Genomic DNA, 12,565 nt, shown 5'->3' with positions numbered 1-12,565 from the left:
TATTCGCAATCGCAATACCGCAGTTCTTCGGTTTTGAGCGGAGTTCAGAGGGCACTACGACGACGACGTTGACAAAAGACGGCAGGATACTGCAGCTGGATGGTTGGATGGCTGGTTTGGTGCAACTCTATCAGCTCTCGGGAAACCGATGTGTGTGCGTTTGGAGGACGCGGTGGTGGAACAATACAGTCGGGGTGTGGGTTGGAGCTTGGTTGTTTATTTTTTTTTTCTACCCAACCTGCTCCTGTTCTCTCTTCAGCTGTTCGTTTGTTACTCCTTGCCACCCGCCAAGAACGCTTTTTTTCCTGCTCAACCCACCGACCACGATACAACCACACACCAGACCACCACATCTCGATATTCCATGGAAGCGCAGGACGAGAGGCCACAAGGCATTGGTTGCGTGTTTCGGTATCTCACTCATCATCATCATCATCCAGTGGTACCGCACAGTTACCGCGATCTTATACCGCAGAAGGCAGTCAGCTAGCTAGCTAGGTACCGCGCGCGAGTTCGAGTTAACCGAAGGTCCGAAGTCGCGTTCGACTCGAGTGAACACTTTTACCGTCGCTGGAGTACGTTTTCGGTAACGAATCGAACGGTTTGGAATCAATCGGCTGTGTTACCGCAAGTGATTGAGTGAAAAATGCCACACTCTGGTGGTGAAGTGTGTGACCAAATGTGGATTAATAATCAAACCTGTGCACAGACGTGAAGAAGAATACCTTTGAGTTGGGATAAGCTCAAATATATTTGAGGATAACAAAGCAAGAATATGTTGGATTACTCAAATAACGAAAAAAAAAACGACTTGTTTGGAAACCTGCAAAGTTATTTTGAACAAGAAGAAAACAACAGAGTGTTGAACAGACTAGAATTTATTGGTGTATTATATTAGGTATACCTATACTGAACTTTTATAGCGCTAGAGCAATATAAATAACATTTTTCTATAGAACTGACATAAAATAGATCGACTTATGAGCACTTCCACAGTTATTAACTCAGAGCTTTCTTTGCCAAAGTTGCCATTTTCGCATTCGTTAATCGTGTGACAGACACAATTTTACTATATGCTCAAGGAAGTCACGGAAATTTCCATTACGAAAAGATCCTGGACCGACCAGCAATCGAACTCAGACACCTTCAGCATTGCTTTGGCCCCACGATTCTCTTTCGGTTATTAAATTTCGAATTTTGCAAACATGAAAACATTGCTGTTTTGAATATTTTATCATAAAGCAGCATATTGACTGCATGATGATTTCCCATGTTTTGGAGGATGTACTGCTCAAGGGTTTCGGTGATTTTTTTTCTATATTTATTAACGAGATTTTTAACCCTAGACAAGTTCATCTCGGAATCAACGGATTTACTTCCATTCCGAAAGAAGTCGTCATAAGAAACTATGGGATTCGATCCCAGGTCCTCGGCGTGTTCTTACCCCTACACCATAGTCCACTGCAGTGTCCGGTGATGATTTTCCTCATAAGTATTCACTAAAGAAAGCCATACATTAACTACAATTCGTATAATTTCCGACAATAATAGGTAATATAAGTGAAAAAAAAATTCAATAATGAATTGACTCGGTCAAATCAAAGATTTTTCGCCGAAGGTTTTGCTAAAAATGAATTCCTCCAATAGTTTTCCCAAAAATTTTATCTCAAATTCTTTCGTCCTACAGGAATATTTCCAAAATACATCACCAATTACGTCAGAAATTCCAACCTTTTTGCTAGAAATTCTGCTTACGGATTGTATTATATTACATAAAACATGAAAATGTATCTTGCCTTCGAATCTTCAGAGGATATTTGTTGAAAAACCCCAGGAATACTTTTTCTTTCGTGATTAGCATAGCAATATAGGAATATGTGTAGAAAATTTAGGGGAGATTTCTAGAAATTTTTGAACTATTTTATGGTAACATCCTCACGAATTCTAGAAAAACCTAAACAAATTTATAATTAACAACTGAATGATATTTCAAACTAACAATTCAAACTTATGTATAATAAGTACGTTGACCACTTCCTGAAGAAATGTTTAAAATAATTTCTCTAGCCAGCGGTTTTCATATCGTGCTCCACGACAGTTTTGAAAAATTGTACAAATGTCTTGTAATATCTCATCTCTTTGCTTTAAAATACGCTTTTAAATATGCATATCAAACCGAGCCACACCTAATATTACCAACTGTACGAATTTGGAGAATAAAACAACCGACTACGCTGAAAATTTGATCGATTAGTAACTTGTAGGTTGCCACCAATCGATTGAATGTTCATTTAAGTCTGTTTTCTAGATGTTTGTTCTGGAAAATTAAGAGATATTTTTATGGTGCCGCCCACAAATTACATAATGCTGTGGAGGAGTAGGCTCAAGGGCTTTAGGACATTTCGTCGAATGACATTTGGTCGAATGACGTTTGGTCAAAAGTACATTTGGTCGAAGGGACATTTGGTCGAATGGACAGTTGGTCGAAAGCTTTTTTTTAAAAAGGTTTATTGATAGATCATTTGGTAAAATTGTTTATCGTTTCTAAGTTTTGCAAAGTTGGTTAGATAACGTATTCTTTTGAATAATCTTAATTATTAAATAGGTATTTTTTGTTGAATGAAAAACGGGAATTTTTTTGCAATCATATTTAAAATTTCAATCATCTACGTACTTGTTAGTGATTTAAAGTTATGCTAATATCTAGGATTTCGATGATTATTCAAATGATCTTTTTAGAGGTATTTTTTTGTACATTGACTGAAATTTTTAGAACTAGTGAATTCATTTCAAATGTGATCGTTCTTAGCAATGAACTGCTGATGGAAGCATCCTTTCCACGAAATGTCAGTTCGATCAAATGTCTTATGGTTTCTGTTGCAATTAAAGCTTTTCGACCATATGTCCATTCGGTGAAATGTTTGTTCGACCAAATGTACTTTCGACCAAACGTCATTCGACTAAATGTCATTCAACCAAATGCCTTTCGACCAAATGTCATAGATTCAGGCTCAAGCGTTATGGCTCATACAGAAATTTAAAATGTTTCATAAAAAAAAATCGTTACGCAATTTCTTCAATAATGAATTGACTATTAAATCTCGATCATTTTTGAACTTTCATGTACAGTATGGCCCATAAAAAAAATGCGAAAATCGTCATATCATGTTTTATGGTAGTTTTTATTTGGAAAATGTAAACGAAACATAAACGTCATTCATTATTTGTATTGTCTGATATCTTTAGACACTGTTGTTCGCTTTGGACATGATTTTTATCTGATACTTTCACCTTACTGAAGAGGAATCGGAAGCATACCTGCTAATTTTACCATGCAGACATTGAGCTCAATATCTTTGAGATGGAAGTTTTCAAAAGGTTAAAGGTAGTGTCAGATTCTTCACAGGGATTGCCTCGAACATTCGCCCAAGTCAAATAATGGAATTATTTTATACCTGGAGCGTTGGAGATTTAAATATATTTGATAATAAACGGCTCATTCTGGAAAACCGTAGTTGAACCTTCATATAAATGTGATAAGCGGCTCTGTTTTGCTTAAAACCTTTGAGCTACTATTGATATAAGTTGTATCTCACCGAAAGAACAGAAAACTGTAGGAACCCTCCGCTCTTCCCCACTCCAAAAGGCTCAAGATTGAGCCCCCTGCTAGTGGACACTCAATTCTTAGTAATGGCAACACAATAATCAAATTGAACACATTAATTTAGTAATAATTGCAGAGAATAATAAAAATTAACTTTAATCAAATGAGAGATTGAAACAACAGATAAAAACACAAAGGTGCTTCTAGTGGATGGAGTATCCTTTTAAAGAAGCACAAATAATAATTGAATACCAAAGATATTTTACGTAATATTAAGGAATTTTATTTAATAATTTTATAAATAATTAAAGTTGTTTGTTGGCAGTTAGCAAACATAATAAAAAAAGAAAAGTATAATTAAATAAGTAATTCAGAAATTTGAGATTTAAGGAAACGTTTAATGCAAAATTTAAGTGATAATCGATTAGTTGTTGATTGGACATCTCTTGGTAGATTATTGAATTTGGTTGGACCTATAAAAGTGAACCTTTTCTGCCCGAAGTTTGTATTTACACGAGATCGTGAAAGATTATGCCTTTGCTTTGCGTTGTGCAGCCGTTGTAGAACATAAATATTTAAGTTATTCATATTGGATGGGTTATGTAGAACATTATGAATTAGAAATACGGTTTGTTCATTACACATTCCTTGTACTGGCAATATTACTTACTTACTTATTTGGCTTTACATCAATTATCTTGATAAAGCCTCGCCAACAATATTTCGCCAATTCCCTCGGTTCATGGCCGCTTCTCTCCATCCTCGACTGTGACCCACGCTCTCCAGGTCCTGGTGTACCTGATCAATCCACCTAGCTCGCTGCGCCCCACGCCTTCTTGTTCCGACCGGATTCGTGGCGAACACCATCTTTACAGGGTTGTTGTCCGGCATTCTTGCAACATGCCCTGCCCAGCGTATCCTTCCAGCTTTAGCTACCTTCACGATACTGGGTTCGCCGTAGAGTTGAGCGAGCTCGTGGTTCATCCTTCGCCGCCACACGCCGTTCTCCTGCACGCCGCCGAAGATCGTCCTTAGCACTCGGCGTTCGAAAACCCCAAGAGCTTGCAAGTCCTCCTCGAGCATAGTCCACGCCTCATGCCCATAGAGGACTACCGGTCTTATGAGCGTTTTGTACATCGTGCATTTGGTGCGGGGGTGAATCTTTCTTGACCGCAGTTTCTTCTGGAGCCCATAGTAGGCACGACTTCCGCTGATGATGCGCCTTCGTATTTCCCGACTAACATTGTTGTCAGCCGTCAGCAAGGATCCAAGGTAGACGAACTCGTCCACCACCTCAAAGGTATCCCCGTCTATCGTAACACTGCTTCCTAGGCGGGCCCTGTCGCGCTCAGTTCCGCCAACCAGCATGTACTTTGTTTTCGACGCATTCACCATTAGCCCGACTCTTGTTGCTTCGCGTTTCAGGCGGGTGAACAAATCTGCCACCGTTTCAAATTTTCTCCCAATAATATCCATGTCGTCCGCGAAGCAAACAAATTGTCCGGATCTCGTAAAAATCGTGCCTCGACTGTTAAGTCCGGCTCTCCGCATGACACCTTCAAGCGCAATATTGAACAACAGGCACGAAAGTCCGTCGCCCTGTCGTAGTCCCCGCCGAGACTCGAACGAACTGGAGTGTGCGCCCGAGATCTTCACGCAGTTTTGCACACCGTCCATCGTTGCTCTGATCAATCTTGTGAGCTTCCCGGGAAAGCTGTTCTCGTCCATGATTTTCCATAGCTCTATGCGGTCGATACTATCGTATGCCGCCTTGAAATCGATGAACAAATGGTGCGTAGGGACCTGGTACTCACGGCATTTCTGGAGGATTTGCCGCACGGAAAAGATCTGGTCCGTTGTCGAGCGGCCGTCGATGAAACCTGCTTGATAACTTCCCACGAACTCGTTTGCTATAGGTGATAGACGACGGAAGAGAATCTGGGATAGCACTTTATAGGCGGCGTTTAGGATGGTGATTGCACGATAATTTTCACACTCCAGTTTGTCGCCCTTTTTGTAGATAGGGCATATAACGCCTTGCTTCCACTCCTCCGGTAGCTGTTCCGTTTCCCAGATTCTGACTATCAGCCGATGCAGACAAGCGGCCAACCTGTCCGGGCCCATCTTGATGAGTTCGGCTCCGATACCATCCTTGCCAGCGGCTTTGTTGTTCTTGAGCTGTTGAATGGCATCCTTAACTTCCCCCATCGTGGGAGCTGGTTGATTTCCGCTGTCCGCTGTGCTGACGTAGCCATCGCCTTCGCTGTCCTGACCTTCTGTGCCTGTGTTCTCTGCGCCATTCAGGTGTTCATCGTAGTGCTGCTTCCACCTTTCGATCACCTCGCGTCCGTCCGTCAAGATGCTCCCATCCTTATCCCGGCACATCTCAGCTCGCGGCACGAAGCCTTTGCGGGATGTGTTGAGCTTCTGATAGAACTTCCGCGTTTCTTGAGAACGGTACAGCAACTCCATCTCTTGGCATTCCACCTCTTCCAGGCGGCGCTTTTTGTCCCGGAATAGGCGGGTTTGCTGTTTCCGCTTCAGTCTGTATCGTTCCACGTTTTGCCGCGTACCATGCTGCAGCATTGCAGCCCGCGCTGCATTCTTCTCCTCTAAAACCTCCTGACACTCCTCGTCGAACCAATCGTTTCTTGAACTCCGTTCCACATATCCGACAACGCTTTCGGCAGCGTCGTTAATGGCTGCTTTGACTGTCCTCCAGCAGTCCTCAAGAGGGGCCCTATCGAGCTCGCCCTCATCCGGCAACGCTGCCTCAAGATGCTGCGCGTACGCATTGGCGACATCCGGTTGTTTCAGCCGCTCCAGATTGTACCGGGGCGGGCGTCGGTACCGTACATTGTTGATGACGGATAGTTTTGGGCGCAGTTTCACCATCACCAGGTAGTGGTCGGAGTCAATGTTGGCGCCATACTGTGTTGGAAATGAGTGTACAGCCGAAGTGATGAAAACCGAAAAGGAAAATTGTAATAGTTATTTATGAAACAAGTTGCAAAATGATGATTTTTTCAGCACGAGTTGTTCATTTATCCAACGAGGCTCGCCGAGTTGGATAAATACAACGAGTGCTGAAAAAATCGAGCGTTGGGGATCGTCATCGTTGGTGCAATAAACCAATTATTGAAAGCAGCTTTCGTGGCAGCAGCTTCAATGCTGTAATTCAATTATTTATATTATACTATTTTACAACTTAATATTATACATACATACATTTAGGTATACACTAAAACGGCCCAAAATGCGACCTACCAACACTTCGAGTTCACTTTTCACTTCTCCTATTTCTACCAGTCAGTGTTGCCAGTTTCACGTAAAATTCCGCCACAACATCGAGTTTTGCAACGAGTTGCATACAACATTTTTTGCTATTTCGAAAAATGCAGTTTCAGCTGGATGAACTCTAAAAGCACAGACAAACACTTCAACACTTGCGTAGTATCAATTCAGTATTTTTCAATCACGTAGGCTGTGATACATTAGTACCAATGAATGTCACAAATTTTCTCGCCCCCCATTGGCATCATGCTGGACGATCCTATCCCAAATCAGGCTCGTCAGCATTTGTAGAAACGAGATAGATACCGAGATACCTAACATCGGAATTCGTGCATTCGATTCGTATCCGGATACGCTTGAATGCACCCTGCTTCCGAAGTAGGGTATCTTGCATGGATTCCGACGAAAATCCGACTTCGATTAAATGCATTTTCTAACAATTATCAGATGCAAATGAACTTATTCTGAGCGGCATGTGAGGCGAAACGACTCGAATGAGGTGAAAATTGTCGACTCGCTCCCATTGGATTAACATTAGTTGCCTCACGTTACCAGAGGTGAGAACGATTCGTCTCGACACGCCGCGCAGACTAAGCACGAATGGCATGAATAGACAGGGTTATTCGATTGACGCCTACCAAAACAGTACTGAAAAGTGCTACTTTTCAGCACCGAAAAGAGTGATTCCGCAACTGAAAAGAGTGCTGTAATGATTCATTACGCAACGCTTTCTCATTACGAAACTGTTTTGCGTTGCGTAATGAATCATTACCCAAAAAATGATGGTGCAAGCATCCAGATGTGAGTTCTGATACCCTACAGTGGTGTTCTTAGAAATTGCAAAAAATGTTGTACGCAACTCGTTGCAAAACTCGACTTTTACAGCACTCGTCGTAGTTATCCAAATCGGCAAGCCTCGTTGGACAAATGTACAACTCGTGCTGTAAAAATCGTCATTCTGCAACTTGTTACGTAAACTACTATTAAGCATCTATTTTGAAATGTTTGCAATTTTTAAGCTTTGATTTGCAAGCTTTACTCCAAGCCACAATTAAATAATTTAAGTGATCAACATTTTAATAAAATAAGACCGTATCATCAGCAAAGAATCGCGGGCCACCAGTAAGATCAAGTTTACTAATATCATTTATATAAATGAGAAAAAGTAAATGGCCTATATTGCTCCCTTGAGGAACACCAACACAAATTTCTCGATTTGAACTTATTTCTCCGTTATATGAAACTAGTTGACTTTTGTTTTCCAAATAGCTACGTATTACATCATGCGCTGCATCTCTTATTCCGTAATGATCTAATTGGCGCAGTAGAATGCTGTGATTAAGACAGTCGAAGGTCTTCTTAGGGTCTAAAAACAATGCGCCTACATATCTCTTTGATTTTGTTTCCTCTAGTATTTTGTCCACAAGTTCAGTTATAACAACAGTAGTACTACTCCCCGCACGAAACCCGTACTGCATGCTGTAAAGCACATTGAGTTGATCTAGGAAACGTACCATGCGATTAATTAACATTTTTTCAAAAAATTTATTCAAAACTGAAAGAGTCGATACAGGTCGATAATTGTCTGGTTTAGAAGGATTTTCTGCTTTTAATATTGGGATTACTTTGGCAAGTTTGAGGCAATCTGGGTATATACCTGTTTGAATCATTATATTGAAGGAGTCTGACAGAAGTCTGGAAAAGGATACAACATTATCTTTTATAATCTTTGCTGGAAGATTATCAGGACCAGGGCTTTTTTAAACTTTTAAATTATTTATCAGCAAAATAACCTCATTTACTGAGGATGGCTGTAAAAAAATTGAGCTTGAGACTGGACTTGAATGACGCAACGGGTTCGCATTGTTTAGTAACCTTTCAAAATAATTTCTTTTCGCTTGCTTTTCAGCTGAATCCAATCTTTTTGACAAGTGTTTGAGCAATTCTGTTAAACGTATATTATAAGGATCTCGTCTAGATCTTTCCAAATAATTGTTTTTCATTTTAATTACTGTCCATACATCAAACGTCATACAAGGGCATTGCCCTTGTATTTCATTAAACATAAAAGAACAATAAAGGCATGCAAAACCCATAAGACGCAAATGACTCCAAAACTATAACCCTGGGAAAATATTTTATGGGGACCATGAAAAATATGTTCTCCAAGAACTCCTTCATCCTGATACCAAACAAACTAATTTTTTCCACAATAAAATGTGATTTTCAAATGTAGAAACTTTATCAGCAGAGTATACGACAATCAGACGCTGTTTCTAACTTTGAGCGGACAAAACCTTATTTTATTAAGAGTAGTGAGAAAAACATGACAAAAATTGTCCCAGATAGCGAAGTTATGCCAGAATATACTTCAATAATCAGAAATTATATTCACTCAAAAAATCAATGAAAACAACACTTTTGGATGCTAAATTCACGTTCAAACAATTTTCGCATTTTTTTATGGATACTGTACTTTGGATATTTTCACGAAAACTATCAACAGTTGACCTAAGATTTTGTAATTTCTGCCCGGGAAAATTTTCCCATACATTTTGTATGGAACAGTTTTAGCTACATTTTTTTCAATTGGATGAATGTAAAGGGTGAATGAATGAATGTAAAGGGTGTGAAAGTTTTGTCAGGATATTCACGCTCATCGAAAAAAAATGAGGAACATGCAACATCAATAATTATCGAAATGTTGAAACCGTGACACAACATATTTCACGAACGTGCTGAACTTGTGGTTTATCAATTCAAACACATCAATAAAAATATTTCGCTACAGAGACTCGCTCAGGTCTATGAAGTAAAGCAAAAGTTCGAAAATTTCTTAACCAGCGCAATGCGCAAATAAAATATAGTTTCATTCAGATGCCTTATTGTTTAACCATTTTAACCAAAAACGAAATAAAAACCTCATGTCCTTTGCAATTGCCCAAAACTTTGTGGCACATAAGGTAATAGAGAAAAATCTAGAATACCGTGAAAAGTGTATTGCGATCTGTCAAACTTGGGTACCTTTTACAGTACCAAGGGACCAAATGCAGTACTAGAAGTGGTACTTAATCTGCACCAGAGTGGGATGGACCTAATTTTAGCCGTTTAACCATGAGGAAAAGATTTCTCAATCAAATCGTTTTACACTGAAAATAATCCACACGTTCGATACATATTCTTTTTAACGTGAATCTGTCGTGTCGATTGGCAAGGTGAAATAACGTGTAAATTTCAAACGGAGTGCTGATGAAGAACAGGTGCTCCGCGCAACAATTTTGTTTCTAAAAGTGCTCCCCAAGCCTAACAGGATAAAAACCGCTGCTCTAGTGAAATTATTCAAGATTTTTTAAAGCAATTTGATGGAGATTCTTAAAAAAAATCTGGTAACATTAGGAAGCCTGAAAAACTTCGGAAAAAAAAATCTGTGGAGTGATAACTGCTAATCCCGGGCAGACATTGAATATTCGAGCGAGCACTGTGAGCACGATCCTGAAATGATCATAGTACCCACCCTGCGTGAGCGAACTGTGTTGCTCAGTTCGACTTGATTACGAGAAATGGTTGCTAAGATTAACAATGAGCTGGACTTTTCGCATAACTGAATCAAAGTGTGCACCTATCCTATAACAATATCACACAAATCCGTGCATTGTTCGAAAGAAGTAATGTTGAAATCTGCAATTGTAGATGTTCAAGATAAATTTATTTGCTTTTAACTTAAACTAAAAAAAAAACAATGTCGAATTTGTACCTTGGTGAATCAAAATCCGGACGGTACCAATATCCGGACACTTTGATAATATTAATTAAATTCAGCCTAATTTGAATGTTATATGTTAAGATTTTTCCATACTTTTTACTTCAAACATTGAAGAGCTTGTACCATCATTTTAAATCTGATAACCACTGCCAAATTATTAATAAAAATAATAACAAGTTAGTTGTTACTGAGGGACGTCATTTTATCACGGTCCGCGTAAATTCAAGTTTAACGATCTTTGACGACACAAACCTAGACACGAAAAATGTTTGGTTAAAAAAAAAAGTGTGTGAACCATATTTTTATGGAGTATTTTGATCGCAATTGACTAAAAAGAGATACTCACAATGTTCAGTAACACCACTATTGTGAATTGTGTTGCAAATGTGCATATAACGCTAAAGAGATTGTCCGGAATAATGGTTCAGTGATTTGGAATACGGACATTACATAAAAATCCACTTTTCATTAGTTTAAATGATTTTTTTAAAGAAAACATGAAAGAAGACTTGAAAAATAAATATGAAATGCATCATAAGATGGTTTCATGTAAGATAAATTGTGCATTTCTTTGATTCAAGCCACTCGTAAATCAATTCGAGCTACATGTGCTTCAGTTCAGGTGAATGAAACAAAGTTATTAATTACGTTTTGTTCTTTGTGGGTTTAAACGAAAAATATGTACGTCGATAGATTCAGGAATGATAGTTAAACGAGTTTGTTTGATTTTCTTCAAAAGATTAACAAATATTTCATATTATTACATAGGTGTCCGGAATTCGATCCAAAAGTGTCCGGATTTAAATAAAATTGCTTCTGCATCAGGGGCGGGAGTCGAACTCACTCTCCGTAGCACAATACGCCTAAACGACTGACGCCGCTAACCGCACGGCTACGAAGCCATATTTAAAGACAAGGCATGTTCCAGTATTTCATTGATTTACTTGTAAAAATCATAAGTATTACCAAAAATTTCATAACTTTCATGAAGATCTGAAGTGTAAAAATGTGTTCAAAGGTAATACTACAAGAATATTCTAACAAAACATTATTGAATCTAAGTTTGAGCATTTCGGTCGTCTTAAGCGTCCGGGTATTGATGCATCACGGTACGCCATTTCCAGGCCTTACCCAACCTCAAGAACTCAACTCTCAATACCTGAATAATTCCAAGTTTTATTTCCTATGCTGATTTAAATATTATTTGAAATCTCATAATTTTCTACACATTTTTTTTATTATTTTTTTTACGTGGCGTCTTCAAAACAGTGCAGTGATTTTTTTTAAAGACGATTGGTGTCGAAATGGTAAATGCCAGATTGAAACATCCTGGCAAATAAATCGTGGATATCGGTTTCACGCCTCTTTCTAATATTATCCTAATCGTTTAGGGGACATTGCACGATACCGAATTATTTCCGTTTACATCCTTTTGGAGTAGGAGCTGGAAGATAAGCCATTAGTCTAAGCGAGGAACTGCGTTATTTTACTCTACAAAACCTTTTAATGCTTTTATGCTAACCAAAATGTAGCCGTTTTCAATGAGCTCAGTTGAATTTCATTGTTGAGCAACAACGATCACGTACCGTTGTGTAGATTAACGTCAAAGATCACCGAGTTGTGTTGCTCACGGCCTACATTAATAATGAGCATCAAGTAAGCATAAATAAAGTAAATCAGATGATTTTTGCTCGTAATCTGAATTTTTCAATGCCTGATCCCGGATATAATTTTTTGTAGGAATCCCAGGAGGAACTCAGTAAAAACTGGTAAAGGAGAATTCCCTGAAACAGATAAGAAAACGGAAATAAATCGTGGGGAATTTGGTGGTCAGAGGAATCCTCGTGAGTACTTTGGAATAACTTTTGTGAGATGTTTTTACTGGGTTAGAGACAAAGAATGAA

At 39.0% G+C, this 12,565-nt stretch overlaps 1 protein-coding gene across 1 annotated transcript in view; it reads left to right on the top strand.

Moving 5' to 3' along the window:
- The first annotated feature begins 290 nt into the window (after positions 1–290).
- LOC5567572 (segmentation protein Runt) overlaps positions 291–12,565 on the top strand; it is a 188,651-nt gene continuing 176,376 nt past the window's right edge. The window contains exon 1 of the mRNA XM_021847310.1: positions 291–898. The gene's annotated coding sequence lies outside the window, so the exon portion shown is untranslated. The remainder of the gene's footprint in view (positions 899–12,565) is intronic.

This window comes from Aedes aegypti, chromosome 1 (genome assembly GCF_002204515.2).
Source record: "Aedes aegypti strain LVP_AGWG chromosome 1, AaegL5.0 Primary Assembly, whole genome shotgun sequence".
NCBI classification, from domain to species: domain Eukaryota; kingdom Metazoa; phylum Arthropoda; class Insecta; order Diptera; family Culicidae; genus Aedes; species Aedes aegypti.
Note: the sequence above shows the minus strand (reverse complement) of the source record. Positions and strands in the feature narration are given on the sequence as shown.